The 20,154-nt window shown below is 48.8% G+C and overlaps 1 protein-coding gene across 10 annotated transcripts in view; it reads right to left on the bottom strand.

Annotated features, from left to right (window-relative positions):
- LOC139226472 (septin-5-like) overlaps positions 1–20,154 on the bottom strand; it is a 138,295-nt gene that overhangs the window by 14,500 nt on the left and 103,641 nt on the right. For 2 of the 10 annotated variants that reach the window (XR_011587265.1, XR_011587266.1), the window contains exon 11: positions 3,500–3,600. The exons of the other annotated variants lie outside the window; for them this stretch is intronic. The gene's annotated coding sequence lies outside the window, so the exon portion shown is untranslated. The remainder of the gene's footprint in view (positions 1–3,499; positions 3,601–20,154) is intronic. 10 annotated transcript variants of the gene reach the window in all.

Below are 20,154 nucleotides of genomic sequence, written 5' to 3'. Positions count from 1 at the left end.
CCCTGTTGAAATGCAAGAGTTAATCAAGCCGTTCCAGCGGCGAAAGGACAAGCTGTCCATTCAGGCAGACTGCCTGTTGTGGGGTAACCGCGTAGTGCTACCCAAAAAGGGCAGGGAGACGTTCATCTCGAATCTCCACAGCACACACCTGGGTATAGTAATGATGAAAGCGATAGCCAGACCCCACGTGTGGTGGCCCGGTATCGACTCTGACTTACAGTCCTGTGTACGGCAATGCAGCGTGTGTGCTCAGTTGAGCAACGCGCCCAGAGAGGCACCACTAAGTTTGTGGTCCTGGCCCTCAAGACCATGGTCGAGGATCCATGTCGACTATGTGGGACCGTTTCTCGGTAAAATGTTCCTGGTGGTGGTGGATGCTTTTTCAAAATGCATTGAATTGTGAAATAATGTCGGGAAGCACCGCCACCGCCACCATTGAAAGCCTGAGGGCCATGTTTGCCACCCACAGCCTGCCTGACATACTGGTCAGTGACAACGGGCCATGTTTCATCAATGCCGAACTTAAAGAATTCATGACCTGCAATGGGATCAAACATGTCACCTCGGCCCCGTTTAAACCAGCCTCTAATGGGCAGGCAGAGTGGGCAGTACAAACAATCAAACAGAGCCTTAAACGAGTCACAGAAGGCTCACTCCAAACCCGCCTGTCCCGAGTACTGCTCAGCTACCGCACAAGACCCCATTCGCTCACAGGGGTCCCCCCGGCTGAGCTACTCATGAAAAGGATACTTAAAACCGGACTCTCGCTGGTTCACCCCAACCTGCCTGATGAGGTAGAGAGCAGGCGGCAGCAACAAAATGTAAACGATGGTCGCGCCACTGTGTCACGGGAAATTGATCTGAATGACCCTGTGTATGTGCTAAACTATGGACATGGTCCCAAGTGGATCGCGGGCACGGTGATAGCTAAAGAAGGGAGTAGGGTGTTTGTAGTCAAACTAGACAATGGACAAATTTGCAGAAAGCACCTGGACCAAACGAGGCTGCGGTTCACAGACTGCCCTGAACAACCCACAGCAGACACCACCTTTTTCGAGCCCACAACACACACCCAAAGGATCAACGACACCACCCTGGACCAGGAAATCGAACCCATCACGCCCAACAGTCCAGCAAGGCCAGGCTCACCCAGCAGCCATGCAGGGCCAACAACACCTTGTAAATAGTTTTCACTTTGACTTTGGCAGGGGGGGAGGGAGGGGGCTGCGGAGTGATGCTGTGTATCTGTAAATCATGCACTCCCATGTTCCGCCACCAGGGAGCGCACCCTCTGAAGTCCCAAGGGATCCCAGCATCCCTTGGGAGCACTGTATATAAGCCGGCCCCTTAGGCCTGTTCCTCACTCTGGAGTGTCTTAATAAAGACTGAGGTCACTGTTACTTTAACCTCCCTGTGTGCAGCCTCATCCGTGTTAGGAACACAATAGAGTTGTCTAGACTTTTGCTTTCCATGGTGTGGAAAAGTGCTTCCTGAATGGCCCAGCTCTAATTTTATTATTCCCCTTGTTCTAGATTCCCCCATCAGAGGTATTAGTTTCTCTGTATCTACTCTATCGAGCACTTTTATTGGGCCGAAAATTGCAACCTTGCCGGGTGCGTAAGAAGTTTGCAGACACCGGGCGAGGCCTCGCAAAAGCTGGTTCTCGGGGCGTGATGCACGTGTGTCGAGAACTGGCTTTTCCCATCTGTCAAAATTTCTTTAGATTCTATGCATCCCCGCAGGAAGTGCAGCTGCATGGGAGGGATTGGGCTATTTGCCCAACTCATGCCCACGAATACCCTTCAAACCTTTACGCCTGGTTAAAGCAGACGTAGAGCCTAACTTTTACCAGCGTAACAATTTTAAAACATAGAAAAATTAAATGTAATCATTCATTTTTATATTAAAAAGTCTATTAAGGGAAGATTATTTTGAATCCTGTTAAAACACATTAAAAAAAATTCTCCAAAATATTTTTTTTTCTAAAACATTTAATTTCAATTAATTTTAAATATGTGAGGTGTTTTTTAATTTATTGTGCTGTGTTTCTTGTTTTAGGCGGTTATTCTCATTGATAGTAATGGGAGGCCCGTACAAACAGAGCTCCATTATTATTAATGAGACTACTGCATAGTTCAGGCCCACATGGTGATTGGTGGTCCAGGTCCACATGGTGATTGGTGGCCCAGGTCCACATGGTGATTGGTGATCCAGGTCCACATGTGATTGGTGGTCCAGGCCCACATGGTGATTGGTGGTCCAGGCCCACATGGTGATTGGTGGTCCAGGCCCACATGGTGATTGGTGGTCCAGGCCCATCGATTCCAATCTAGACTTATGTATGTGGAAGACATCTCCCCATACGCTGCGTAGCAAATGAAGGCCTCAAACCTCTGGAACAGCCAGGAAAAAGTGGTGGTTAAAGAGTGGTTCTCGGGCAGAATCGCTCAGAAAGGAAGGTAAGTTTTTCTCTTTATTTGTTTCTGCGTGCTTTCATTAGTTTTAAGAGTGGGAAGTGTGTGTGTGGATCGGAGAAGATTTAGGTTTTTTTCCCCCAGCCTGGCGGCAGCCTCCCATTGTAAAATTGAACCCGCCTCCTGAGCTTCCGCCCCTTGGCGCGAGGATGAGTGTGCAACGCCACCAGGTATTTTCACAGATTTTTTGGGGGGGGGTTGGAGACGCTCGGACGAAGGAAACCTCCGACCGCAATACTCGGCCTCAATTAGATCATCCTTCAACCAAGCTTACGTAACCTATCTTCGTAATTTAACCCTTCCAGCCTTGCATCAGTCTGGAAAATCTCTTCACTCTACCGCCCCAAACATGGGATTCGACAAACATGCACAGCCCCTGAGCTCAAACTGTCTACAGCCCAAACAATATTTTTGTACTTAGGAAGGTATTATCACGGTGCACCTCAATACTTCTGTTCCATTACATTACAGGGTTAACTCTAGAGCCATCTACATCACTGAAGGCAGCCATCAGTGCCGCTGGAGGTGGTAGTGTGCCCTGTGCACCTGGCTGCAGGGATGCACTGACTGGCTCTGGGTGCTAATGTGACATTTTACTTCTTGCTTTCGGGCATTCCTCACTTCTGCATGAACTAATCTGCCCAATTGTTCTGTTGTTGCCAAAACCACTCCACAATATCATTTTGGGATTCAACATAAACCTTGTAAAGGAAAAGGTTCTGTAATACACAGAACATCGGATGCACTTCCCTGCCTTTCACAGTAGACCCTTAATACTCCTTTAGTATCTAAGCAACAGCCTATAGACATGAGGGGGGGAAGGGGAGCTTCCTCTAAACTACACGTTTATCATTCAACCTGAGAATTTGCAGAGAGAAAGGGTAATCGTTACCAAGCACCAATAAATTTACAGTTTGTTACTAATTTCTTTCATTTTCCATGGATTGGCCCAGGGTCATTTACGCCCTTGTTTAATATCTCGGGGGAACCATTTGTTTGTCATTCATCTATTTTTGTTCAATTACCTATTTAATGAGATTTGACATTCCAGATGCTTCCCATGTGCTTCTGGGATTCCTCGTTCATCTAGAGTCCATGTCAAGAACATCTTGGGCTGCTTATTTTCCTTTTAGAACACAAAACAGTAGGAATGAGAAGTCTACTGGCTCACCCCATCACTTACATTCAAGTACAGCCCTGTCTTCAATCTCCCTCCTGCAGTGGTGTTTCTACGTATGGACTCAGTGGTAGCACTCTCATCTCTCAGTCGGAAGGTTGTGAGTTCAAGCCCAGCTCTAGGAATTGAACACATAACCTAAGATGACACTGTACTGAGGGAGTGCTACAGTGTCGGAAGTGCTGTCCTTCAGATGAAACATTAAACGGAAGTCCCGTTTTCCCTTGCGGGTGGATATAAAAGATCCCACACAATATTTAAAGAAGAGCAGAAGAGTTATCCCCAGTATCCTGACCAACATTTATTCATCAATCAACTAACTGGTCATTTATCTCACTACCGTTTGTGAGACCTTGCTATGTACAAATCGATTGCCACATCTCCTTACGTTACAACAGTAACTCTGCTTCAAAACTACTTCAGGTGCTTCCGGACATCCTGAGGTCATGGAAGGCACTATATAAATGCAAGTTCTATCTTTACTTCTTTCCTTCATTTCTATTGTGGAACTAAATTGACTTTTGAGAGAGTAGATGATGCATTTTCAAGAACTGAAGTGTAACTGGAGTGGGCACGGGTGGAAAGCTCGTTATCAATCATTATGCTGCCTCCCTCCTTGCCCCATCACTTCCATAACCTTCTGCCTGAAGCAACAAAGGACATACATTAGCCTGGTCACATGTAGGTAGGTGTACTGCAACCCTTCGCAAATAACATGAATACACCATCCGATGTAGTTTCTGTCATTTGTGCCATCGAAATGCTGGATGTGAGGGATACCCGTTTATTCCTCACATCCAATGTTGCTATGGCAGCAGGGGAAGGTGTAATATTTAGCTCTTAAAGTTTGGAAAGTCTGCGCAATTGATTACAGAATGATTAATTCTACAAAGAATGTTTTTAAATGTAAGTTGTTGTTAAAATGTTGTTCCCTTTGGCAACTTGCTGCAGCCGATCTATGCCGCACCCCATTCCCCTGAAGACTCGTTGACAGAGTTTGGGGAGACTGCCACAATTATCCACCGTGCCCGACCCCAGGAAATCAGCCAGGTTCAGAATGGTCCTCCCGCAACAACTCACATGTGCCGGCTGTTGTGTATCTGTAAAGCATGCACTCCCACGTTCCGCCACCAGGGAGCTCATCCCCTGAAGTCCCAAGAGATCCCAGCATCCCTTGGAAGCACTGTATATAAGCCGGCCCCGAAGGCCTGTTCCTCACTCTGGAGTGTCTTATTAAAGACTGAGGTCACTGTTACTTTAACCTCCCTGTGTGCAGTCTCATCTGTGTTAGGAACACAATAACTGGCAAGGAGAATACGAACCCAACGCAAAGATGCAGCAAACTGTGGGCATCCTGGAGAAGTTCGCAGAGGGTGAGGACTGGGAAGCCTATGTCGAATGGCTAGACCAGTACATTGTAGCCAACGAGCTGGACGGAGAAGGAAACGCTGTAAAAAGGAGAGCAGTCCTCCTCATAGTCTGCGGGGCACCGTCCTACAGCCTCATGAAAAATCTTCTGACTCCAGTGAAACCCACAGATAAGTCGTATGAGGAGCTGTGTACATTGGTTCGGGAGCATCTTAACCTGAGGGAGAGCGTGCTGATGGCGAGGTATCGGTTCTACACGTACCAGCGATCTGAAGGTCACGAAGCGGCGAGCTACGTCGCCGAGCTCAGGCGACTTGCAGGACAATGTGAGTTTGATGACTACCTGGAGCAAATGCTCAGAGATTTTTTTGTACTGGGCATTGGCCACGAGACCATCCTACGAAAACTTTTGACTGTAGAGACACCGACCCTCAGTAAGGCCATTGCGATAGTACAGGCGTTTATGTCCACCAGTGATAACACCAAACAATCTCTCAGCACACAAGTGCAAGCAATGTTCATAAATTAACTGGAACTGTGTTTGCGAGCAGAAATGTACAGGGCAGAACCCACGTGTCTGCAACTGTCAGCAGGCCTCAGGTGACCCAGATGACTCAGAGTCCGCAACAAAGGATGAATGCAAGGCAATTCACACATGGTTGCCGTTGTGGAGGCTTCCATTCAGCCTATTCATGCCGCTTCAAAGGGTATGTTTGCAAAAGCTGTGGAACAATGGGGCACCTCCAACAAGCTTGCAAACGAGCTGCAAGCTCTGCAAAACCTGCTAACCATCACGTGGCAGAGGAAGATCAGTCCATGGTGGATCAAAGCAATTTCGAGCCTCAGAGAGAGGAAGCAGATGCTGAAGTACATGGGGTGCACACATTTTTGATGAAATGTCCACCTATAATGCTAAACGTAAAATTGAATGGCTTACCCGTAGCCATGGAACTGGACACTGGCCCTAGCCAATCCATCATGAGTAAAAAGATGTTTGAGAGATTGTGGTACAACAAGGCATTCAGACCAGCCCTGAGCCCCATCCACACGAAACTGAGAACGGCACCAAAGAGCTCATCACTGTTCTGGGCAGCGCCATGGTCAAGGTCGCCTACAAGGGCACGGTGCACGAACTGCCAATCTGGATTATCCCGGGCGATGGCCCCACACTGCTTGGAAGGAGCTGGCTGGGCAAAATCCGCTGGAACTGGGATGACATCCGAGCGCTATCACATGTCGATGAGGCCTCATGTACCCAGGTTCTGAACAAATTTCCTTCCCTTTTTGAGCCAGGCATTGGAAACTTTTCGGGGCGAAGATGCGGATCCACTTGGTCCCAGAGGCACGACCCATTCACCACAAGGCACAAGCGGTACCTCTCATGATGAGGGAGAGAGTGGAAATCGAGCTGGACAGGCTGCAATGCGAAGGCATCATCTCCCCAGTGGAATTCAGTGAGTGGGCCAGCCCGATTGTTCCAGTACTCAAAAGTGATGGCACGTTCAGGATTTGCGGCGATTATAAAGTAACTATTAATCGTTTCTCGCAACAGAACCAATACATACTACCTAAGGCAGATGACCTATTTGCGATGCTGGCAGGAGGCAAGACGTTCACCAAGCTCAACCTGACTTCGGCCTACATGACGCATTAGCTGGAGGAGTCTTCAAAGGGCCTCACCTGCATCAACATGCACAAGGGACTGTTCATCTCCAACAGATGCCCGTTTGGAATTCGGTCGGCTGCAGCGATCTTCCAGAAAAACATGGAGCGCCTACTCAAGTCGGTACCACGCACGGTGGTCTTTCAGGACGACATATTGGTCACGGGTCGGGACACCGCCAAGCACCTACAAAAGCTGGAGGAGGTCCTCCAGCGACTGGATCGCGTAGGGCTGTGGTTGAAGAGGTTGAAATGCGTATTCATGGCAACAGAAGTGGAGTTTTTGGGGAGAAAGATCGCGGCGGACGGCATTCGGCCCACAGACACCAAGACAGAGGCTATCAGGAACGCGCGCTGGCCACAGAATGTCACGGAGCTGCAGTCGTTCCTGGGACTCCTCAATTATTTTGGCAACTTCCTACCAGGGTTAAGCACCCTTTTAGAGCTCCTACATGTGTTTTTGCACAAAGGTGAGAACTGGTTATGGGGGAAAAAAACAAGTAATTGCTTTTGAGAAAGCCAGAAACATTTTATGCTCCAACAAGCTGCTTGTATTGTATAACCCGTGTAAAAGACTTGTGCTAGCATGTGACACATCGTCGTAAGTCGGGTGTGTATTACAACTAGCTAACGTTGCGGGGAAGTTGCAACCTGTCGCCTGTACTTCCAGGAGCTTGTCGAAGGCCGAGAGGGTCTACAGCATGATTGAGAAAGAGGCATTAGCATGTGTGTTCGGTGTAAAGAAAATGCATCAGTACCTGTTTGGCCTCAAATTTGAGCTGGAACCCGATCACAAGCCCCTCATATCCCTGTTCGCTGAAAACAAGGGGATAAATACTACTGCCTCAGCCCGCATACAAAGGTGGACACTGGTGCTGTCAGCGTATAACTATACCATCCGCCACAGGCCATGCACCGAGAACAGTGCGGATGCTCTCAGTCGGCTACCATTGCCCACCACGGGGGTGGAAATGGCGCAGCCTGCAAACTTGTTGATGGTGGCGCAGCCTGCAGACATGTTGATGGTCATGGAAGCGTTTGAAAATGATAAATCACCTGTCACGGCCCGCCAGATTAGGACTTGGACCAGCCAAGATAATCTGGCGGGCCGTGACAGGTGATTTATCATTTTCAAACGCTCCCATGACCATCAACATGTCTGCAGGCTGCGCCACCATCAACAAGTTTGCAGGCTGCGCCATTTCCACCCCCGTGGTGGGCAATGGTAGCCGACTGAGAGCATCCGCACTGTCCCTAGTAAAAAACTGTATTGCATGGGAGCTGGGCCAGCATCCTCGTTGAAATGCAAGAACCAATCAAACCGTTCCAGCGGCGAAAGGACGAGCTGTCTATTCAGGCAGACTGCCTGTTGTGGGGTAACAGCGTAGTGCTACCCAAAAAGGGCAGGGAGACGTTCATGTCGGATCTCTACAACACACACCCGGGTATAGTAATGATGAAAGCGATAGCCAGATCCCCCGTGTGGTGGCCCGGTATCGACTCTGACTTAGAGTCCTGTGTACAGCAATGCAGCATGTGTGCTCAGTTGAGCAACGCGCCCAGAGAGGCACCACTAAGTTTGTGGTCCTGGCCCTCCAGACCATGGTCGAGGATCCATGTCGACTATGCGGGCCCGTTTCTCGGTTAGATGTTCCTGGTGGTGGTGGATGCTTTTTCAAAATGGATTGAATGCGAAATAATGTCGGGAAGCACCGCCACCGTCATCATTGAAAGCCTGAGGGCCATGTTTGCCACCCACGGCCTGATCGACATACTGGTCAGTGACAACGGGCCATGTTTCATCAATGCCGAATTTAAAGAATTCATGACCCGCAATGGGATCAAACAAGTCACCTCGGCCCCGTTTAAACCAGCCTCCAATGGGCAGGCAGAGTGGGCAGTATAAACAGAGCCTTAAACGAGTCACAGAAGGCTCACTCCAAACCCGCCTGTCCCGAGTACTGCTCAGCTACCGCATGAGACCCCACTCGCTCACAGGGGCGCCCCTGCCTGAGCTACTCATGAAAAGGACACTTAAAACCAGACTCTCGCTGGTTCACCCCAACCTGCATGATCAGGTAGAGAGCAGGCGGCAGCAACAAAATGTAAACGATGGTCGCACCACTGTGTCACGGGAAATTGATCTTAATGACCCTGTGTACGTGTTAAACTATGGACATGGTCCCAAATGGATTGCGGGCACGGTGATAGCTAAAGAAGGGAGTAGGGTGTTTGTAGTCAAACTAGACAATGGACAAATTTGCAGAAAGCACCTGAACCAAACGAGGCTGCGGTTCACAGACTGCCCTGAACAACCAACAGCAGACACCACCTTTATCGAGCCCACAACACACACCCAAAGGATCTACAACACCACCCCGGACCAGGAAATTGAACCCATCACGCCCATCAAGGCCAGGCTCACCTAGCAGCCCTGCAGGGCCAACAACACGCCAGCCCAGCGAGGGCACAGCCAACACACCAGAACAGACATTTGTACCGAGGCAGTCCACCAGGGACAGAAAGGCTCCTAACCGCCTCACCTTGTAAATAGTTTTCACTTTGACTTTGGGGCAGGGGGGTTGGTGGGGGAGTGATGTTGTGTATCTGGAAAGCATGCACTCCCATGTTCCGTCACCAGGGAGCTCATCCCCTGAAGTCCCAAGGGATCCCAACATCCCTTGGGAGCACTTTATATACGTCAGTCCCCAAGGCCTGTTCCTCACGCTGGAGTATCTTAATAAAGACGGAGGTCACTGTTACTTTAACCTCCCTGTGTGCAGCCTCATGTGTGTTCGGAACACAATACCGGCAAAATGAAACAGGAAATCCCAGCCAGATCAGGAAGCTAGTGTGTGGTAATAACTGCTCCCACTAGATGGTGCTGCATTCTTATGTTCACACCACATCTCCCCTTTTCATCTTCGTGTAGTTCGAGAGCCTCAGTAATAATGTATTTCAAATGTCCATTTGACGTTTTATTTTACTATTGTGCATTAGAGTTCTTCACCTTTTTTTTATATTTACGTTCATAACGTGATCTGTTGTTCTGAAGCAAAAGATTAACTGGAACATTCAATCCAGCTGTGTGTGTCTGTGGTCACTTCATGTCCATCTTTTCTGTTCCTTCATCCAACTACATTTTAAGTACAGGATTAAACTTGAGAGGAGTGGCTGTGGGCTCTTCACCATTGAGCTGAGTCTGTACCAGTCATTTTCTATCAGCAAGTTTCAATCAAATCCTCTGGTTTCTGGACAGCTCCAGGAAATCACCAACCATGATCAGTTCTGGCAGATTTTAGAGGTTGATCAGTGAGTGGCTTTTCACTTTTCGGTCCTGCTGCATTGATATTTCCACATTTGCTTCTTGTTTGATGACTAGAAGTAGTTTTGTTAAATTGTCTGTCTCTACTGAGGTGCTATTTCTCAGTGAATGGTGCCTTGTGCAGACCATATATGATCTCTGGGATTCTTTGTTCAGATTCAATTGCCAGTGGGGAGTAAATTGCACTCTGTTTGCTCATAGTACGTCTTCCATTTGTATCTCTGCACTCATTTCTTCTCAACCATCTCTAAATCCTCTGAGTGAAGCAAGTTTTCATTCCTGTGCAAAGTTTGGCTTTACATTTCACAAGTAGCTCCATTCGAACATTGTGCCCCCGTGAAGCAGAAGACAGTTGCACACAGCTCAACTGCTGTGTTTCGTGCTCTGTGATTTCTCCACTAATCCACTGGATTGGTGGTGAGGACCGGACAGAGTATACCGTCCTGTGCACGTGTTGGCATTATGACCAACTGGACTGTGGATCATTACCTGAAGAGTCTTCACCCAGTACTCACTGCACTGCATTTAGAGGGAGCAGGGTGCAGTGGCCCGGCCGGAAATCGGCGTGGTCCCGGCCTGCAAGACCATCAGCAGGCCGGGGACATCAGAGGGAGCAGCATGCGGCAGCAGCATACCACTGCAGGGGGGGCGACGGCTGCGAAGTCAGGCTGCTAACTGCAGTGCGGGCAGGCACAGCTGGAGGGGCGAAGGAGTGGCAAGAGTTTGTAGATGGAAGTGATCGGGCCCAGGAGAGGTGAGAGTTCAGGGCCAGAAGAGACAAGGGCCCAGCGGCAGCATGAGCCAGCCCACACTGCTATACGTGTGCGCACTAGGTCCGTGCAGCAGAACTGGTCTCCAGTCGTCTTGGGTAATCCTTGCCACTGGACCAAGACCTAGCTCTGTCAAGTCCGTGTGGTGGCTGGTGTGTAACAGCGTCACACTTTAAAAAAAATCCAAGCACAGGCATCTTCCCCCCTCCAAGATGTAGTTCAGGACCTGGAATATTAGTTCCTTCATTGAAACACTGAACTCATTCCTTTTTGGCGTGGAAGCAAGTCATCCTCATTTCGAGGGACTGCCTATGATGATGATGATGACTGCATGGTGAATATTGATCTCATTGTATCTATCACAGCCCTGCTTGTAGTGCCACTCGGGGAAGTGTTCTGTGCATAGAACATATTCTTGTCCGGCCAATGTAAATACCCTCTGTGTAACTGGATGGAGATTCAGCGGTTTAGTTTGTTGTCTAGGCTTGTACAAACTGTCATACACATGTTGACACTATCCGTATGATGTCCTGATTCAGTTTTGGCCTATATATTTTGATTGTAAATGCCTTTCATTGATCAGTGAAATTCTAAATATACTTTTATATAGTTACTGTGATTAGCTTCCTTTGTTGGTTTTTTGATCATTTTACAATACCAGCTGATGGTCACTGTAATATACGCACCTGTGAGTATGTTCACAGGTTTGCAAAGCTGTTGACCCCCCCCCTCCTTTAATAAGGAGGCACTTGATTGAATTGTTTTTTGTTTTGCAACAAAATAATTGTAGAGCTATTGAGCTCAAGCACGTGGGGCGATTCCGTCTGAACTGATCCCCGTCCGCTGTGCGGAGGAGATTCCTGTCCGGGTTGCTCCTGCACACTCCACCTGGCCATCCTCGGCTGCCGTCCGGACACGCCATGGCGCACCATCTTGTCGGAGGAGGCGGGGTCCCCAATGGAGTGCACTCTACGCAGGAGTCCTCCCTCTGTTTATTGGGGACTTGGCCTGAGGGTGTTGCATGGAGCAATAAGTTTTTAAGTCGGTTCGCGGGCTCCCAGGCCGCCTGCAATTTCTGCGGTCTAGAGGAATCCGTGTTCCACGTTTTTACTGAGTCTGCGAGATTGCAGCCCCTATTCCATTATTTGAAGGGGCTGCTCCTCAAATTCAGGTTGCACTCCAGTCCCACACTCCTGATCTTTGGGCACCCTGTGCGGAGGGGAACGGGCAGGTTGGAAGGCCTCCTCATAGGAATGCTCCTGGGCACAGCCAAGAGGACCATCAGCCGGTCCAGGCAGCGGGCGGTCGAGGGGGTCGTTCAGCCCGACTGCCTGCCTCTCTCCCGCGCGTACATCCGAGCCAGGGTGTCCCTGGAGCTGGAGCACGTAGTATCCACCGGTACGCTCGCGGCCTTCCACGAGAGGTGGGCGCTGGAGGGACTGGGGTGCATCACCCCCAGCAACCAAATTTTAATTTGATCCATTAACGTCAGAAGTTTAATTGGTTTATTTTGTTGGTTTTAGCGCCCCCCTGATCTACGGTTCAAATTTTAAAACAGTTGTAGAGCTGTTGAGTTAGGAGTGGCTTAGCCAGTCACGTGATGTTCACAAGACTCAATAAAACGCCAGTCAGTTGGGTTCAGGGGATCCACGATGAGGTTGTGAGCCTGTGGATGAACTGGTAATATGTCGTGTGATTGTAATCGCTTTGTTAATAAATCGACTAGTTCTTAATAGCAATGTGTTGCTATGAATTCTTAAGCAAAGAACCCATGAAGCAAATATATTACAGTCACAGCATTGAAAATAAAAATGTAATCAGACAGCATGGCAGCCTGGTGCAATGACTTTATTCTTTACCTGAGCTCGGGCCTGAATCCAGTCCAGACAAAAGTCTGTTAAAGGAAAGAACTTGCATTTATAGCGAAGCCTCAGGATATTCCAAAGTGCTTTATGGCCAATTAATTCCTTTTGAAATATATTCACTATCGTTATTGAGGCAGACGTGTCAGCTTTTTTATGCACAGCAAGGTCTCACAGACAGTGAATGAATGATCAGATTAACCCCTTATTGGTGGTTGAGGGGCGAACCTTGCCAGAATACTGAGAGAACACCTTGTTCCTCCTTGAATAGTGCAATGAGATTGTTTACTTCCATCTGAGGGAAGACAGTGCCTCCACTTAACATCTGGCACACAGGACCACTAGACCAATTAAGAAATCACTCTATCCGTAGACCCCAATGGACAGGCAAACTCAGCATTATTTTCAACAAATATCCAGCATTCCCTCGGCTGTTATCTGCTGTAACAAGCAGATAATCAAAAGGTAACCAGATCATCTGTGATTGGTAATGCATTGCTCCTCTATCCATTCCTCAGGAAAATTGAGAATCTGTTTGCCCTTTTGCAACGTAACAACTTTCCTTGGCTGAAGGCAGGTAGCTTCTTTCCTTGGACCATATTGCAGCTGCTACTGTAGCTGCTTGAGTTTGACCTGATGTCAGGGTGAGGCCCTGTGACCTGCCTGGTTTCAGTCGTGCCATGCCTACTAGAGGAATTACAGTGGTTATCTTAACAAGGCTGACTACATACTGTGATAGACTTTCAACAAGATATCATATTGAAGAGTCGAGAGAGAGAGAGACCTTGCCGTGGGTGGGGGGTGGGGTTTATCAGGGGTTGGAGAGGCTCTTCATTTTGCAAGAAGAATTCATGGAACATGAGGGTCAGTTCCATGCCTTAGACCATGTCCTTTGGGGCAGGGACTTGGATCAACACTTGCTCTGCAATCTGGTCACTTAATGAGAAGCAGCACCGGTCGCCATTGAGCCGGGCTGAAGATGCTGGTTGGGCTGATTTGTGACCAATGAGGGTGCAGAGGCAGCTTGCGTTTGTATAGTGCCTTAAACATGGAGAACCATCCCGAGGTATTTTACGGAGGCATAAGGAAAAGAAATGGACACTGGGTCAAAGAAAGAGACCCAAAGCTTAGTCAAAGAAGTTGGTTTCGGAAGACGTGAACAGGTGGAGAGGCAGAGGGGTTTCGGAGATGATTCCACAGTGTGGGGTTTAGGTAACTGAAGACATGGCCACCAACACTGGGGCAAGTGTGGACAGGGAGAGGGGAGGATGTGCAAGAGGTTGAAGTCAGAGGAACGGGGTGACAGAGATAGGGAGGGTTGAGGCCATGGAGGGATTTAAACACAAAGATGAGAACTTTAAATAAGGCACTGGAGGACCGGGACAAAGATCAGAGAGTACAGGGGTGATGGGCAGCAGAGTTTCGGGTGAACTGAAGTTTATGGAGCGCGGAGGTTGGTAGAACATTAGAAAATGTTAAATCTGGCGATGACAAAGGTTGAGGTTTGCAGCGGCAGGTAGGCTGAGGTAGGGGCAGAGGCAACGTTCCCTTTAAGCTGCACTCGGCAGATCCCACGCAAGTAGAGAGCCGGGAAACTGCGCATGTGCGGAATTTTCAACGGCCCCAAAAAATTAGAGGCAACATCGAGCAGAGGTGGGCAATGTTGGGAGGGTGGGACAGGTGGGCTTTCTGGAGGAGAGAATATGAGGTTGGGTACTTGGTGGGGGTCTGAGACACTGTGGTTGCCAACAGTCGGGTTGAGCCTGAGCCAGTGACCAGGGAGTGGGAGATGGAGTCAGCGAACAGTTTGTTGTTTCGTAAATCTCTAAATTCAATCAGGATGAACACACCAAGGACAAGGAGGAGTGACCCAAAGCTTGGCCAAAGGAGTGGGTTTTCGAGGAAGCGAGCAGGTGGAGAGGCGGCGAGCTTTAGGAAGGCTGAGCAAAGTGGCGGGGGTAGGGCGGGAATGCACAAGAGGTTGTAGATTACCTTGGGATGTTTCTCTACTCTAAAGGCGCTATACAAATACAAGCTGTTGTTGCCACCATTGCTGCCTCAGCACCCACATAGGTACAAATCAGCTCACCTGGCAGGTTCAACCACCAGCTCGATGTTGGCCAGTGTTGCTTCTCATTAAGTAATTCATTCAAATAACTCATGGCCTTTGTGGCTAGGTGGTCTTCTCCTACTCTGCTGTATGTAACCACCTGTTCTGGGCCAGGCCCTCGTATCACCCATTCTTGCCAGTAACTTTCTTTTCTTACTTGCTCAAGTGAGAGTGTGTAGTTTCTGTTCCTTAGATATCTGTTAGGAGACAGATTAGGGCCTTGCCTGTAGTCTGAGGGTTGGTGGAGAGAAACCATTCTCTGGACCTCTTCAACACTCAGAGAAGCCTTTAGAGAGAAATTACCTTCAAACTCGAATCAAGATTGTCTACATTTATTTTGTTTACTCAGACTAAAGTTCTTGCATCATTTTTATTTTCCATTCATGCCATCTTGAGGGGCATTCGACTTTTATCTAGCCCCTGATGGGTTACATTGCTCAACATCATCTCTGGAGCCAATTGCCATGGATTCTTCCCACTGACTGCCTGCCATCTTTCAGAATTTCTGGGACGTTTTTCCACAGAAAGGATTTGAAAAAAATATTACTTTTACCACTTTCATTTGGCAAAGTGCATACTTACAGGTTTAAAAACAGGCAAAGGGTGCTTATTAATATGCTAAACGGATGTTATTTTCCCCAGATTCTAAATAATAACCAATTTGTTAGCTTATCTGAGTAATCAAAATCACCTCAAAACCATTGTGTTGCAAATTCCTTTGATTTCTGATAGTCTGTGGAAAAGCTGATATAGAGAGAGAGAGAAGAGAGAGAGAGAGAGAGAGAGAGAGAGAGGGCCCGAATTTGATGAAGGCCTTTTCCGCCCATGGGACCGTCAATGGCCGCCGAGGTACCGGACGGTACTTTGGGCGGGGTTTTCATCAACAAGGTCCCTTGAAGGTCGACGGGCGGCAAATGAGGGACTTACGCCGCCAATCTGGGCGGCAGCCGGCGGGAGCTCCCAATCTCGGCGGCAAAGGCGCTTGCTGCCCAAGTGCCGCCAAGGATGGAGTCGGGCCCACGGAGGGTCGAAGACCTGCAAAGAAAAAGCATTAAAAAAAACCATCGGAACACCTTCAGGGGACCCCATCCAGGTAAGTCTCTGTAAAGAAAAAAAATTTAAAAATGTTTACTCACCTTTTTCTTTCAGCTCTTCAGACCGACCGTCGGGGACAGACCAGTCTCCTCGCAACGGTCCTTGCCCGTTCTGGCGCCGACTCCCACCTGCACCAATCTGGCATCTCGGTGGGCGGGAGTTCACTTAGGCCACTCGGCCGGCCGCTGACGTCAGCGGCCGGTTCCCGGCGGTTCTCCCCTCCCGCCCACTCCTGACCAGATCGAAAGTGGCACTGGGCGCAACCCGAGGAGGAATGTCGGTGGCAGTGGGCGGTGAGTCCATCAATTTCGGGCAAAACAGAAAACCCGTCATGGAAGTCAGACTTTTCAAACAGAATGCTTCAAAAGCTTTCGAAAGGTTCAGAAAGTCAGCTATGCCAGAGGAACAACTAAAGTTCAGGTTATGTCAGCTGACCCACTAATGTGGCGTCTTTGTTATTTTGTATCATTACACAAATATACAATGGGGTAAAAAGCCTCCGACCTGCAAAAAAAATCTATGGATTTACCTGGTGGTCCGGGAGGTTAGTGGATTCGTGGTCCTGGGCCTCTCGAGTACCCACGGGTACAGGCCCACGTATCCCAGGGGCGCACGCGGTTCGTTTGGGCTTGGCCAACCAATAAACGAAGAGAATCCCCATTCATACTTATGGGGAGTTCTGAACTCTCATAAGTATGAATGGGGATCACTTAAAAAATACACGAACAAATGAAATAAATATATTTTTTGAATACATATTTTAAATTAATTAAAATGCCATTTAATTAAATATTTAAAACAAAAATACATTTTTTTGGAAAAAAAATTTACACAGGGATTTTCGGTTCTGCTCATTTCGGGGCGGTAAAGTTTGCAGTCAGGAACAGTTTGCACCTCGTTCAGCAAAATTCATTAGCTGGGCCCGGAGTGTGGGGTGGAGTGCTAAGGAGCGTGGTGATCCCGACCGGCGAGGAAACACCAGCGGCAGGTCGGGGCCATAAAAGGCGAGCGGCCCCTGGAACCACTCCAGGGAGCAGCGCTAGCTGGTGCAATAGGGCGACGACTGTGAAGAGGATTGAACATCACCAAGGTCCAGATCGGTGATTGGAGCGTGGGCAGGTACGGCGAGGTTGGGGCGAAGGAGCAACGAGTGATCGTGGAGCGACATGATCGGGGCCTAGGAGAGGCATGAGTTCGGGGCCCAGAAGAGGTGAGGGCCCAGGGGCAGCACGGGCCAGCCCACACTGCGATATGTGTGCGCACTAGGCCCGTGCAGCAGAGCTGGTCTCCAGTTGTCCTGGTTAATCCTTGCCACTGGACCAAGACCTAGCTCTGTCAAGCCCGTGTGGTGGCTGGTGTGCAATGGCCACCACACGTTAAAAAAATCCACGCACAGGCATCTTCCACCCTTCAGTATGTAGTTCAGGAACGGGAATATCAGGTCCTTCATTGAAACACCTGTGAACTCATCCCCTTTTGGTATGGAAGCAAATTATCCTCGATACGAGGGACCACTTAAGAAAAAGCAGCTAAGGCAGCATTTCACACCTCTTAAGGCCCTAGGCCGGCTGAACAAGTGAAAATTCGAAGCTAAGAGCTAAACGCTCTAAGAGAGGCCTGGGGGTAAAAAAAAACCTTTTAAAAAAAACCCACCAACAACATTCCCAAGAGGAAGTGCTTCCCGCCGCCATCGCTGCCCCTCTGGGGCGCTAATAAGGGCGGCAGAAGACTGAAAATCCAGTCTGAGATGTTTTAACGGGGCTAAAGATAAACTGACCTTATTGGACAAGGTTTTTAATGTACAAATGAGTGATAAAATGTTATTCTATTTTTAAAAAACTTTTACGCTGGTAAAAACAGGCCTTATGCCTGCTTTTACCAGGCGTAAGAATTTCAAGGGCATTCACTGGGCAGAAGTTGGGTAAATAGCCCAAATCTTCGCCCGCAAATGCCCTTTTCCTGGAGATGTGGTGGATTTGCCAAGAGGATTCTTGACAGAGCGCAAGTTCCGGGTTTCAGCGCATGCGCAGTGCATGCCCAAACCCAGAACTTGCAGGGCCCCTATGGGCACGTGTGCACTTCGTATGTAACCGTAGGAACTACAAATTCAGGCCCAATTTAATCAACAGCCCCCTACTGCAACATTATGGCATTCACAGTCAATAGGTAGAACATGTAGCACTCAGAGTGTCAGCATCAGGTCAGTATCAATCTAGCATTGCCAGGTCAGATACATTATGTTATACCTGTAGTTCCTTCTACTCAGCCCCAACAACATGCTTTATCCACCGTCTCAGAAGTGCAACCCTAACTGCACGAATGTGACATTTTTCTATTTCCCATACCAGCTTTCCTGTGGCCTTCTGAGTGAGATTGACAATTTACTCATTTCACACACCAGTGTTACAGAAATCAAACAGAGGATTTTTATGCCAGCAGTCTGAGCTGGATTAGAATCCAGGTCCAAGAGGTGAACAGTGTCCAACTCATGCACCACCCAATCACTCTTTCCAAAAGAATAGTGAGCAAAATCTAGTCATGTTACCATGGTTTCAAAGCAAATAAGGTATCATAAAGACAACACAAATACAGGTTGGACCTCTCTGGACCGGAAACATCCATGGTTTGGCATTAGTTGGACCTGAGGGAGAGGAGGATTTCTTTTTAAAGTTTTGATTGGCTGGAGCGGCTGTCAGTCAGTGAGTGAGTGAGTTCGGCGCTTGGCTGGTGCGGCTGTCAGCCAGTGTGTGTGTTCGATGATTGGCCGGAGCGGCTGTCAGTCAATGAGTGTGCTTGATGATTGACAGCCACTCCAGCCAATCATCGAGCACACTCATTGACTGACAGCCACTCCGGCCAATCATCGAACACACTCACTGACTGACAGCCCACCAGCCAGTCAGTGAGTGTGTTCGATGATTGGCTTGAGCGGCTGTCAGTCAGTGAGTGTGTGTACGGGTGCTGAGGGTGCTGCCCAGACACACATACAGGAGCCCGGGCGCTGTCGACCGGTACGGGTAAGCGTGACCTCCCGTGGTTCGGAAAAATCTCTGTTCCGGCACCGGTCAGGTCCCGAAGGTACCGGGCCAGAGAGGTCCAACCTGTGTCATGACTGTTTATTTTATTGGTTCTCAGGATATGGGCATCACTGCCAAGTCGGCCTTTATTGCCCAAGTGCATCAATTACATAGGGCTCAAGTTTCCACGTGATTTGTGCCTGATTTTTTTAGGAGCAACTGGTGGAGAACGGACAATCTTAGAAATCGCAATTCTCCACATTTTTTTTTCTGCAGTTCTAGTGAGGTAGAACAGTTCTACTTTGGAACAGAATTTTTTCTTCAAAAGGGGGCGTGTCCAGCCACTGACGCCTGATTTCAAAGTTTCCACAGTGAAAACGTACTCCAAACTAAGTTAGAATGGAGCAAGTGAAGATTTTTGTAGAACTGAAAAAACCTGTTCTACACATTAAAAAATCAGGCGCAGGTTACAAATTAGGCGTAGGGAACGAGGGGGGGAGGGGGGGGGGAGGGGGGGTGGAAAGGGAACTCATTAAATTCTACAATAAATCCTTATTTATACTTCTACAAATATTATGTTTATTCAGGTTGGATTTATTTGTATAAGCAAAGAAAAGATTAAATAAACCATCTTCCTACCTGTGTGAAAGTGCTTCAGGCACGGAGAATGCTGCAGTCAGCCTGAGGCACCCGTTCTTCCCGCCTGGGGGGGGGGGGGGAGAAGGGGGAGGAGGAGGCGCCCGTTCTTTCCCGCGGGGGTGGGGGGGGGTGGGGGAGGGGAGAGGAGGCGCCCGTTCATTCCCGTGGGGGGGGGGGGGGAGGGAGAGGAGGCGCCCGTTGTTCCCGCAAGGGGGGGGGGGAGGAAGGAGACAGTGAGAAGGCTGCAAGTGCTGATGTGCTGATGGCAATGTGCTTTTATTTAAAAAATGTTCAAAAATTAAACAGCTACAAAGAACTACAAAAATGGCCGAGTGCCAATGTTTTTTTCACACTGCACGTGCGCGAACGCTCCAACGCGCAGCGTTGCCGGCAGGAAAAAAATGAATTTAAATAGTACCCGCCCCCTCCCACTTACAAAATCGGCGCGAGTGTAGGCTCCGCCCCCCTGGGCGCCGCGCCAGGCAGACAAGGTGCTGCAGAACGCTCCAGAATCGCGAGGTTTTTTTTAGGCGCCGTTTTAGGCGCGAAAAACGGGCACCCAGCTCGGAGGGGCGCCCGTTTTTTATCGTGTGGAAACTTGGGCCCAATGTGTGGGACTGGACTCATGTGTAGGCCAGACCAGGCACGCATAGCA

The sequence above is a fragment of the Pristiophorus japonicus genome, chromosome 16, assembly GCF_044704955.1.
Source record: "Pristiophorus japonicus isolate sPriJap1 chromosome 16, sPriJap1.hap1, whole genome shotgun sequence".
Lineage (NCBI taxonomy): Eukaryota > Metazoa > Chordata > Chondrichthyes > Pristiophoridae > Pristiophorus > Pristiophorus japonicus.
The sequence above is the reverse complement of the archived record's forward strand: the minus strand, read 5'-3'. Positions and strand labels throughout refer to the sequence as shown.